General features: G+C 37.7%; 1 protein-coding gene across 3 annotated transcripts in view; it reads left to right on the plus strand.

The window, feature by feature from the left end:
* The first annotated feature begins 30 nt into the window (after positions 1 to 30).
* LOC131792914 (cytochrome P450 2U1-like) overlaps positions 31 to 12,864 on the plus strand; it is a 24,979-nt gene continuing 12,145 nt past the window's right edge. The window contains exons 1-7 of one of the 3 annotated variants that reach the window (XR_010718815.1): positions 31 to 111; positions 486 to 589; positions 1,277 to 1,419; positions 2,633 to 2,692; positions 9,187 to 9,292; positions 10,056 to 10,202; positions 10,297 to 11,546. The gene's annotated coding sequence lies outside the window, so the exon portion shown is untranslated. Of the gene's footprint in view, positions 112 to 485; positions 590 to 1,199; positions 1,420 to 2,632; positions 2,693 to 9,186; positions 9,293 to 10,055; positions 10,203 to 10,296; positions 11,547 to 12,864 lie in introns of those variants that run through there. The other 2 variants (XM_066172413.1, XM_066172412.1) reach the window with 2 other exon arrangements.

Raw genomic sequence — 12,864 nt, forward strand, 5'->3', positions numbered from 1 at the left:
GCATCGTTACTTTTCGTCACGCATTTGCGTGAGCTTTCCACAAATACGGCTTTCTTAATTGTTCTTTAACTCTGTCCTGTGTCAGTCACAGTTACTTTCTACGGATAAATGGTGAGTTTACTGTTTACTTACGGCATGTTGCTATTGCGGAATTATTACTTGACTGAAAAGTTGATAAGCTTTAGATGAAATTGACCTCATACTAATTGTGTATCAAATTTGTAAGTTGTGAGCACGTTCTTCGTCTCTGAATCATACCTTCTCTGTACGGCAAACTGTTATCAGGGCTTGAACTAATCTCAAAGCAATGAAGGGTCGCGTGAAGGCCTGTTAAAGACGAGGAACATAGAGAGATAGAGAGAGATACGTGTAGCGTTACTCACGTTGGAAAGGATCAGGCCTCGAAGGCTTGAAGCTATTAGAAGCTATTTCCAGCTTATTTTAGCTTGCTTTTTGTTTTGTAATACTTCTTATTCTACTTTCAGGGTTAATAAAAGTGGAGATCGTTAACTCCCAAAATTTGATCGTTAATTCTCCCCTTAGCTGCTAGAATTTGGTGTTTGATCAAGAAAATATCTTGCTGGATAAGGTATGGAGATATTGGGAGAAGATACATGTAGATCAATACTAAAAGTTACAGAGCAAAGTGGGTTGATTATGTATGCTGTCAATCTTTTTTGGTGACACCACAGGCAGTCCAGGCACCCAGCTATGAGATGATCATCTTGCAATATAAGAGTCATGGCGAAAATATGAATTTTCTTGGGAATATTTAGGACAGTTCTTAGGAAGTAAAAATACTGTCAAATTCTCAATGAAAGTACCTCACCTTACTTCCACAGTGTATTGCTTGTTGTGTGACCACTTGTTATGTTGAAAAGAAGCCATTTTAGCAAGTTATCCATTTCTTAGTTTCCCAGAAATGGATAACTCGCTAAAATGGCTTTGTTGACTGTAGTGTATTGATTATACATGTGCCTATCTTAATCATTGACAACAACCTTAGTATGGGTTCTAAGGTGAGCACTTTGTACTTAATTCAGTAAATGTACTACTCGCAGTAATCCTACTGTACTGGAAATACCTGCATGCTGTAAAATTACTATAAGTCAGTAAACTCTTATACACAGTTATATACAGTGGTTGTAAATATTCCCATACAAACTCTTATATTTTTGCCATGACTCCTATTATGCAAGATGATCATCTCACAGCTGGAGCCTGGGCTGCCTATGGTGACACAAGCACATGTTTGATTATCTCACAATCCTTGCAGAAAGAGGCATAGGCTTAGATTTGATGGTGGTTGAGTCTTCAAGACCACTAGTGTCCTACCAAGGCAGTAACTGTTCATTTTGCCATTTGACTAGCTGTTTAACAAGATACACATGAGGTGGTGAATGGTTACTTGGAAATCAGGTATGAAATGGGAAAATAACCTTAAAAAACTAGGGCATGAAAAATGTGTGCTTGTTGTTTTCTGTGAAGAAAGAGGTTGTGTCTCGAAAAATTATATCAAGGAGAAATTTTTGCATTTATGAGATTTTGTTACAGTTTGAACCACAAGCCTTCCATTCATGGAGTTTGAGATAGTAGCAATTTTATTTATTTATATTGTTCAAGGGTTCACAGTCTATAGCCTTTAGTATGACTGATGATAAAGCTGTCACATTGCTGTATGATGTGCATTACTGATGACCTCTTCTTCACTTGTTGCATAAAATTATTTCACATCATTTGCTGCTTCAAACACACTTTCTATACAACAGCAATTTTGTATACGCCTGCACACATCACATCGGCGTAGATAAAAAAATATATATAGATATATAATTAAATCTTGATTTTAGTCTATCCTTGGTGGGGGTGAGGTGGCCTCATGGTTAGTGCACTTGACTCCAGATCGGGTGGTCCAGGTTCGAGCCCTGGCCGGGGTCATTGTGTTGTTTTCTTAGGCAAGACACTTTACTCTCACAGTGCTTCTCTTCATCCATGTGTACAAATGGGTACCAGCAAATGTGCAGGGGGTAACCCTGCAATGGACTAGCATCCCATCCAGGGGGGAGTAGCAATACTCCTAGCTGCTTCATGCTAAGAAAACCGGAGTTAAGCACTGGCCCCATGGGCCACTTGGGCTCATGTTAAGGCTTTACTTACTTTTACTATAGCATCTGTCTGATGATCACATAAGCATGAAACTCAGTCAGAGAAAAGTTATGTTTTATTGATTTGTGCAACTTTTAGATTTATATATATATATATATATATATATATGTTACATAATGTGTATAGAATAGATATAGATGAAATTAATAAAATTACACAAATCAAATGAACAATGTGAACAAGAAATAATGAATACATATGTATCAAAAGGGCTAGAAAAAATTTTGAAATCCAGTTGCTCAGTGTGTTATTACATTTCAGTTTTCATTAAGCCCTACTAGAATATTACTTGCCCAATAGGCAGGACAAAATGTTCGTGCATTATTAACTACATCATTTACTGATGGACATTTCAACATCCTTGAAAGTGAGCGAGCTTGTTTAAGTGGTTTGCTCCATATTAATTTTAAGGCTTGTTTTTAATATTTTCATTGCTGAGAAATGGCATTTATTTTACACATTGCAGTGCAAGGAGACATAGACAGCATAATCTCAACCAAAAGCAGGATGGAGCTTAAGCCTTCAGGTTTGGAAGACAACAAACTTGCGTAGTTACATACAGTGTATCAACAGGTTTTTCTGTTCTGTGTACATTGCCAAAACTCTTGAGTTTTTGCCACTGAGACTGGGCAGCTAAATGTGTATCTTCCCATCTTAGCACTTATAAATACAGTAAATAGCACCTTCCATGAAGGTTGAAACTGTGTCTTTCCCTTCTCTTATACCAGTTTTTAACTAATGGCTGTTCAGCCTTCCATTTGTTTGATTCACCTAGCTTCTTTGGCTTTTTACTGAATCAGACAAGACTAAATTTAATGCAGAATGTTTGTTTTTCATCGCCATCTTGAATCTACCTTGTGCTTTTTTACTATGTGGTCATAAAATGTCCTAAAAGTGAGCACAAGACTCCACTTGGTCATTGAGAGCATTCTCATTCATTGGTGCTTGGTATTCATTTTGCCTGGGATCACTCGTGGATAGTTGTGGGGAAACATCTTTCTATTTTCTTCAAAACAATGCACATACTTTAACTGTGTCCTCATGTGGCAATCCATTTCAAAAAAAATTCTTTCAAATTTTCCCAAAAAAGGAAAGAAAGAAGAAAGAAAGAAGATGAGACAAAATATTGCTTGATTCTTTATCCGCACGCCCGTCTTCCTTTCTCTTGTCCTTTTCTCCTGCTATTGAAGGCCTGTTGATTCATGGCTGGTGAATCTTTAAGCTGTAATGGTCTTGCTTTCCTCCACATGTTGTGGTAATGTTAACTCTACCAATAGCTTTGGCTTGTTCCCAGTTGTGTATATGAAGAGCTAATGCAAATGACTACTTGTGAAATTTTCTTGGTTGGCCTTGTCTGTGAGATTACAGAGTGGGTGGGTGGGGCCATGAGCAGGTGATTCATGCACTCCCATGTGACTTCACCTTGAACTAATAAATGATATCAACTAGCTACAGTACATTAATGATTAATGCCATCATTGGTTTCATACATGGAAGGTATAGTGGTGTGAATCAAGCAGTAGATGGTGTGAAAAACCTGGATGATTGTTGATGTGTATGCAAAGTCAACTGATCAGAGAGATGAGAGGAATAAATTTGTTGATTTAATATGCATCAGGTCCAAGATGATTAGAGACAATGGCTTCTTCTATGAATAGGTGAGGCTGGTCCATTTGGTAGCTTAAAAAATGATTTTCTCATGCTTACAATGCTTTTCATTGGCTGAGTGGTAGAGCCAGAATGTTGACAGACTTAACATTTGACTTGAGTTGTATTTCTCTGGTTTTACTGATTGTCAGAAATGATATCCTTTGATTAGTTGAAGTTTGTTTCAGATGTTTGGAGGATTATTTTGCAGGCAATAAGCAGGAATGCCTATTACAAGAAATTCATAGAGCTTGTTTACTCTACATCGAAATACATTTGTGGAATAAGGAAAGGTTGATGATAACTTTAAAATGTTCTTAATTAATTGGTAATTGCAGTAAAGGTTAAAACTATACTTAAGGGGGAACTCTGGTTGAAATCCACCAATAGAGTAGGTCATAACTAAAAAAGTCGCTGGATCATAACCATTTCTAGTAAACTGCTGAACATGGTTAGGAGGCAAGTATACGAACCTACGTACTAGCCAACAACTAAAGTTGAGCAGATTTGTTTAATCTGAGTTAATAAGTAACAAGTACAAAGACTATCATTTTTAAACCTTCTTCGGACCCCTCAAATTTACAGCACAAAATACATCCAATTGAGCTGGTTTTAAGCATCATGGATCTACTTAAAAAGCACTTCAAACCTATCAAGTGAAATCGGGTTTCAGTCGTTAATGTTGCGATGGCAACCAGTTCATTCCAAGAAAAGATTAACTTCTCAAAACTCTGATACTTTTCAGTCAAACTGAATTTTGTTCAATAGGTTTGTAGTATGTGATGTCTCAAATATATTTGTGGCAAATTTGGTGATGTTTGAAGAAATACATCCTGAGAAAATTTGAGGGAGCACCCAGATTTTCACGAAAAATCCAAATTTCCAGGAAATGTAATTGAAAGGAAACAATGTATGGAAATATGAGTTCAAGTTGGCTTAATAACATAAAAACACAGTATGTTGGGAGAAACATTTTGAAACAAATATGCCCAAAGTTATTCCTTGGTCTACTTAGTCTTTTTCTTCTTTTTGGGTTCATTGCAAGGTTCTATTTCCCTGAAAGCCCCAGCTGCATATTTCACACCCTCGCCACGGATCCTCAGATCTTAATTGCGCTGTTTAGCTTGTCTCCCGTTAACTCTGTATTTCTTGTGCTGATGTTGTACTTACTTCTCTGCCTGTTTAACTGTCTATGAATCCCTTCTCCTTGCTTCCATCATGGCACTGTCACTCACGAGGTTCCCAACCTTCTTTATGACAGCATGCTTTTGCCGAGGCACTGCCACTGAAACGTAAGGCAGCTGATGAAGCAGCCAACTGCACTCTCCTTTTTCCGTGCCACTTGTGTATGGGACGTTTGTTCCATTCGTGGGGGGTTGATGGGCTCATTAGCATTCTGAGAATAACCAGGCAAACATCTGGAAAGAAGGGCAGAATCTGTGACCCTTTCATTAATCTTGACAAGATGTTCCATGTCAAGATGGTGTGGCTTGTTAGGGCAAGGAAGCCCTTTCTTGAGTTTACACCATGAATTTGCTGGACAAGACTGGTGCCTTTCTTCATAGGGCAGCTTCAAGCAGTGGAATAATCCAACCAGAATCTCAGTTTTCATAGACTACACAGCTTGGTCCCTCTCTTCAGTGTTGGTAACTTCTCTTTTTACATTGTTACTAATTGCCTCGCCATAATACTTTTTCAGTTTTTCTATTACAGCCTTTGTTAGTCTTCCATTTCTTCCATGCATTGGGTTTCCATCTTTCACTTTCACTGAGGATTTTTGAAATTCATACTGAGCTTTCCCGAGCCGCTTTTGAACGAGTTAATGCTGTCTAATTTCATGACCCTGTCACAGCCTGCATTTCCAACCAAGTGATCCTCTTCCCACTTCTTAACAGCTATTGACCTTTCCATCACAAGATTTAGTACAATATCTATAGTAAACTATAAATCATAGAAATAATAATAATGATAGTATTAATGTTAATAGTAAAAATAACAATAATGATAAAAATGATAATAAACAATATTTATGCATGAAAACTCGTCAGTGTGATAAGCACTGGTATGAAATGAGGTCTTGTTATAAGAGTACACAAGTAAAAATACAAAAGGTCCAAAAGGTAAAAATTCACTAAGAACTGTCACACGGCCGAAAATATATAAAAGAAGTATAAATCCACCAAAAATATATATAAATTATAATCATTATAAAAATATAAATTAATTATAGATTTCTATAAAACTAATCATCTAATTAAGAAAAAAGTGTTTGCTCCCTTGAGAATTAAATGAAGGATTCCTTTGACATAATATGGCAAGGAAGACCAACTTCTTGACTTTCGGAATGCGAATGTCTTTGCAGCGTCTAGTCGAAACTGTGTGTACAAAGGCATTGAAATAAAAATTTTTATTTAAGTAACGTGATACAGAACCATCTAGGTATTTTCTGGTTAACAAGACAATGTGAAGTTTACCTGTGCTAACCATGGGTATTTAACACCCCTAACTTTCTTTTCGATCAAAGGGGCGTGCCGATAGCACTGCACTTTGATATTGACATTAAAGAAATCCAAGACATTGTTTACGTCGAGGGCGTTCCTGACAGGGTCCCAGTTGATTTGGCTTAAGCTTTCGCAAAAATCCGTAGGCGAGTAATTTCTGTAGTCTCTGCATTCAATTATTTTGGGTGCCTAATTCAAAGCGTTTGTTTTCCTAACGCACTAAACAAGATCATGATCGCCTTTACTGAGGGGACTGCTGCCTGCTTGACCATATTGTGCGGGTTGTTTGTCACGATCAAGTCGATAAGTTTAGTACTAAGTTTTGTTACTCTTATAGGACAGTCAATTAGTTGCAAGAAATTATGAAAAATGCCTTTTAGTGCCTTCAAATCTTCTTCTTGTGTTAGTGCTTAAAGATCGTAATTAAAATCAACAGTCAACAACATTTCCCTATCCTTTACTGATACTCTTTCCAAACCCAGTTTAAAAATTTCCAAAAACTGAGAGTTATCCGGCGGGCCATAACAGGTTCCCACGAGAACATTTCTTGCAACAGTGACGGTGCGGGCGTTGACCAAAGGGCCAGCCATCTTGCCATGGTCTGCAGAAGTTGGATTACAAGCTGCCTAAGTCAGGGGAAGGAGGAGATGTGGTTGATGGCTGGGACTGTGGCGCCAAAGTACGGATATTTTATGGGTCGAGGTTCATACGAGACCAGTCTGCCAGGCCTGATGCAGCTGTGTCCTTTGGAATGGCAGTGTTGTAGTGAAGCCGAGCTTTGCCTGGGAACTGACGTGAGGTGTTCAGAATCAGGACCTTGTACTACGTCATGTCCTGCCATCAAGAAGGATGTGCACAGCAGAAGATCCACATGTAGACCATGAATGCCTCCACCCATTTGAAAATGTTGGTGATCTTTATCCTTTTCTTGGATGAACTTACCAAAGGTTTGCCGTCAAGATATTTTTGCGGCTCTGTTTCCTGGACCTTAAAGTTTTTCGCGAGTAGGTCGGCCATACCAACAAATTGCCCTAACCTGATCTTGGTAACCAGTTTCTTTGCGATGGGAGAATAACCTGGGCCAACCACAAAAGGCCTGTTTAGAGAAGAAGGATCCCCGGTGAAATGGTAGATGTGTGTACATAACCAACAGAGAATTCCGGCACAGAAGATTAGCCAATGACGGGAAGAGAAAGATATTTAAGCAAAATGTTAATATAGAAATGCATGGATAAAACTGTTGTTAAAAATATTAAGAATAATTCAAATTGAAATGTGATAGTTGCATTATGCTTCGTAGAGTAAAAGTGATCAATTTGTTTCTGTTTCTCAAAGATATTCTTAAACTTATGACATTTAAGTTTTACCAGTGACCATACTGTTTTTAGAGTAGTATTAAGGTCATTCCATTCTTTTGTTGTGCACACAGATAAACATGTCTTTCTCCTGCACTAACTTGCACTTCTGCTTGATCTGCCAAAAGGTGTTCAATTTGATCTCAAACTATTTTGATTGTTGCCTCTCGATATAAATATGTTTTAAAAGGTGGCAGTTTCTCATTAAGCACGGTTAATGGATCATCTACTGTTCCTTATTTGAAAACCTTTTCCATGTTCTGGAATTGAATTCCTCTCTTTTGCCACTGGAATTCTACACAACCCTCTCCTACTGATACTGAAGTGATAGTCAAACCGAAATCTTCCTCAGACACAGATCATGCCACTGTGGCCATTTACACAGTTTCAAGACTTTTAGCTTTTCAGATCGACGTCGGATTTCACTTGAAAAAATTAACATGTGCGCGCCATCTTGAATTGCACAAAGGATAGAGGTCCTTTATTTCAAACACAAAATAAGGCAAAAAAATTGGTTTTCTAGCGTCCCAAACGGAATGGTTATAAAGAAAAGACCTCACTTCACCCATAATTATAGGACACATGTGTGAACTTTCGACCAGGAAGACAAAAAGCGTCGAGGAAGCTCAATTACCTGTAACTTCCTAGCTCGAAGTTCAAACGTGGACGGCAAATGTGACCGCTGGAGTCTGGTCGCGTGACTCCTTGGCGTTTGCGGTCACTTTGCGGTCGTATTCAGAAACAAACCTGGATCTAAAACTCCCTAGTAATTTCAGGTACAGGATCAGTTGAATATATTTCAGCATTACCAGAGCTTGAATATGAATTACTGAGGAATTGTTTCCATTCATTACTCTGATTTGCAAGAGCATCATTAGCTCTAGTATCGGGATTATCAAGCCAATTTTCCTGTACTTCTGTAGGCTCAATTTGAAACAATTCACTAGTCTTAACAAGGTAATATGCTGCTTTAAACACTTTTCTTGGTCTAATATTCGGAAATTGATAATGATGCTCATAACTCAACATTCGTTTAAGTTTGATGGGGATAGTTTGTTATTCATTGATTGCTCTTTGTAAAGTGCTAACGGTTGAATTTACATCAGCTGGTACATGAACAACATTTCCATGACTAGATAATTGCCTTCCTTTAGGGAGTTCACGTATCTGCATCAATGGAATACGCGGAGAAATTAATCTTTCTTCTAAATGTGTCAAGTTTAGACGTTGTGGTTTCAGAGGGGATCCCATTTTGTTTGCTGTAGAACAGACTGGTAGCTTCCTATTACTTAGGTTTGATTGGCTGGTAAAGCAAATCCGTTTCGCATTATCTATAATAGCAGTAGTAGTTACAAGCAAAGTTGCGGAATATTTGCAATATTTGTTTGCTTCACACTTTCTGACAGATGACCGATACCATAATTGATCAGAAAAAGTGCATACGTATTCAGGACCACTCTTAATGTTATCGTGAACAGTTTGAATGACTTTTGTCATTGTTATGATCTCTTGTATAGAATCTTGGTCTTTTTAGTAGCTGGCTGAAGCAGGTCATGGTTACATGGGTTCATCACAGACATCAAGGATCCTTTCTATTCTGTTCACTTCTCGTACATGCTGAAGGTGACTCCTTTTACTTTTTGGCAAATGCCTACTTATTCAGTTCTCTGATATAATCAGAATTTTCCATTTGTTTCATTATCGTTTGGGGTTTTATGCTGATCTGTCATTAACCATGCTGGTTGCTTGTTATGAATTACATTGTTTACCATTGTCTCTTCATTAAAAGGAACAGTTGAACATTGTGTGTTTCATCTAATATCTATATGTACAATATTTGATAATAGTAGTATCAGTTTCTGAACTAACTGGACTGATATTTGTAACCGATGAAAACCCTGGATTATATTATGTAACGTGGATTGTCAAGTTTGATGCATCTGCAGTTGCTTTGATAACAAGTGCATCAGCTCATGTACCCTATTGTGACATATTAGCTAAATACCTTCACCATGAATGGTTTGTACTACTTTCGACGAATCTTTCTGGATTGTTTCTCATTTATTGAACACCAGTACTACTAACATCCATAGGAAAGTCGGTAGACGTATTCCAGTATTATTTCGGAAAATCGATATCAATTGGTCTGCTGTTGACATATCGATTTGTTTACATGTGAGTGAGTGGCAAATTTGCATATTCTAACCCCTAACAATAGTCGTTTCAAAGCTTCGCGTATCCACGCATTAGGTTAATGCATGGAAGGTATGGTGGTGTTAATTAAGCAATGGATGGTGTCAGAGCCTGGATGGTTGTTGAGTTGCAATGCAAAGTCAGCTGACCAGAGAGACGAGAGGAATAACATTTTTAATTTTATGTTCATCAGGTCTAAGATGATACATGATAAGAGTCAATGCTTTCTTGAATTGGTGAGGCTGGTATATTTGGTGGCTTAAAAAGGTTTTTACTTGCTTATAATGCTTTTCATTGGCTTTATGGGAGAGGCAGAATGTCGACAGAGTCAACATTTCGTGTAAGTTGTATTTTTCTGGTTCCACTTATCCTTAAAAGTATTTTCCTGAGATTAGTTGGGGTTTGATTCTGATCTTTGGAGGATTATTTTGCAGGCTATAAGGAGGAATGGCTTCGGAAATTCGTGGAGCTTGTGTGTGGTGACCAGATAATGGCACAGTACTCCAGTTAGGATCTTACCAGGGCACAACAGAGCTTCGTTAGGATAGCAACATCAACATCATCATCATCATCATGATAATAATAATAATCCTGGTTTAATGACAACTTTTCTACAGGGTAGCTCTACATTCGTCATGAATTAATGATATAACTATGTTAATAATAAACAACAATAATAATAAAAAAAATAAATGAATAGATATGTGCAAATAGAAATATACTCATATAAAGACCATAAATACATACCTATTGAAAAAATTCAATTGTTATTAAAAAATATAATATGTAATTAATTCGTTCTAAGCTGGGCCTTCGTTTTTAGAAGTTTGAAAACTTTTCTTTGAAACGGCTTTAAGTCAGTTTCAAGGTTAATGTCACAAGGAAGACCATTAAATGATTTGGCTGCTGAATCTTGAAATGTTCCCGTTAAAAGGGATTACAGCAAGCTGTGATGTAGCATTTGAGCGAAGCCTTCTGATGTTTTCACATTTCTGCAAACGCAAATAACTTAGCCATTGAACATAGCACATGGCCCAAGGTGGATCCCTGTGCTACTCCTAATTTGGTATCAATGAGTTCAGATGTTTTGTCATTGACTTGTGCGAACTGTCGTCTACTTTTAATGCAACTCAAAATCATGATCATGCAAGTACTTGCAAGACTAAGAATCTTCTTTGCTTTATTAGCTATTGTATTAACATGAACATTCCAGGATAGTTTGTTTCTAGTGGCTTGGCTAAAATCACAGGATTCAGAAGTTTCTTCTAGAATGTTGTTATTGAGCTTAGTGTCAGAGAATTGAGGCATTCTTTTCTTGGTGATATGCATCAATTTACACATCTTAACATCAAATTCCATTAAATTTTGCGGACTCCAGATCCGACTGAAACTCATTTTGGTCTAAATGACTATTTATCGCGTTAGATGTTTTATAGTCGTCATAATATAAAGGCATTGTGTTCCCGGGCATAACAAAATCAACTAAATCAATGATGAAAATCATAAAGAATAATGGCCCCAATAAGGAACCCTGTGGTACACCATACAGAATGGCGGACCAGGTAGAAATCTGACCTTCTATGACAACCCTTTGCTGTTTTTCTGTCAGGTGATCCATACAGCAGTTTAGCAAACTACCAGACATGCTAAAACTACAAAGCTTCTGTAGAAGCATAAAATGTGATACTCTATCGAATGCCTTGGAAAAATCGAAAAACACGATATCCGCTTGTAGTCCGTCATCGAAGGCTTTTGTCCGTTGATGGCGTGTAAGCACCAACTGGGTAGCACATGAGCGACCCTTAAAGCTATGCTGGAGATGAGATCAATGTGTTACTGCTTTGGCTAATTGGACAACTGTTTTTGCAAATTTCCTATCCCATCCTGTATTTATAATTTCTACATGGATTAGACTTGATACTGATGGTTTTCACTGTGGACTATTTCATGAGCAAACAGAGTTTATGTTGTCCGTGCAAATTATCTCTTTAATGGAATTCTTAAGAGGAAATAATTTTTGGCCTCCTTTCTTTTTTCTTGCTAGTAGTCTGGGAGAGATGAGCTTTGGGAGCGACAGCAATGCCTTGGCCTTCATGGTGATGAATTAGCAGAACAATCAACAAATAATTGTAATTCTTTTTGTCGGCTTGATCACCCAAAATCCAGCGACTAGAATTCTATCAAGACAAAACTAACAACTACACCTTAACAAAGAATGTTTGCGAACCAGAATCAAATAAATACTGCACACCTTTTGAGAATCCGTTTGTACCATGAAAAATAGCTGGCACAGATTGCAGAACCACTTTCCAATTGTACTCTTTGTAATATACCTTGCTTCAACTGAAGAGGAAACTTAAGCGGAAGCCGTGGATGGGGATGATAATTTTCAGATTCTAACTTTGATTTTTTTTGAGGCCAAGCTGAATCAATGTGGAAGAGACAGTGATGTCTTCCTTGCCAGTGCTTGCATGGATACGCTATAGCTCCAAAGTTACAGCCTATAAAACACAGGCCTTTAGAAAGTACTTTCTGAATCTGTCTTTAACTGGCAAAGACAGGAAACCTCTTTGGGAAGGCTTATGTTAGTCGTGGTGCAACTGCTAATGAGAATGCCGATAGATTTTGACTGAAAGGAATCAAAGTTTTCTCTCTCCATCGTTACACTGTCGATTTCTTTGTGAGGATCTTTGAGTTGTTTCTTCATTTTCCTTATTACCTTAAAATGTTCAGGGTTTTTGTGTTTTCAACAAGAAATATATGCATTTTAAGTGCTGATTTTGTGCTCTCCTCTCTTCTCTTAAAACACTCTCTAAATCCCTTCTCTTGACCTCCATCCTAGTGCTGTCATCCACAGCTAACCCAGTCTTTGACATGACAGCCAACTCCACTCTCCTTTTCCCAAGCCAAACCAGACGGTTCATGGACTTAGTACTTTGAATATAAGCAGGCAACCATCTGGCTAGCAGAGCCGAATCTGAGAGCTGATCATACATGTAAGT

Source organism: Pocillopora verrucosa, chromosome 9 (assembly GCF_036669915.1).
Source record: "Pocillopora verrucosa isolate sample1 chromosome 9, ASM3666991v2, whole genome shotgun sequence".
NCBI lineage: Eukaryota > Metazoa > Cnidaria > Anthozoa > Scleractinia > Pocilloporidae > Pocillopora > Pocillopora verrucosa.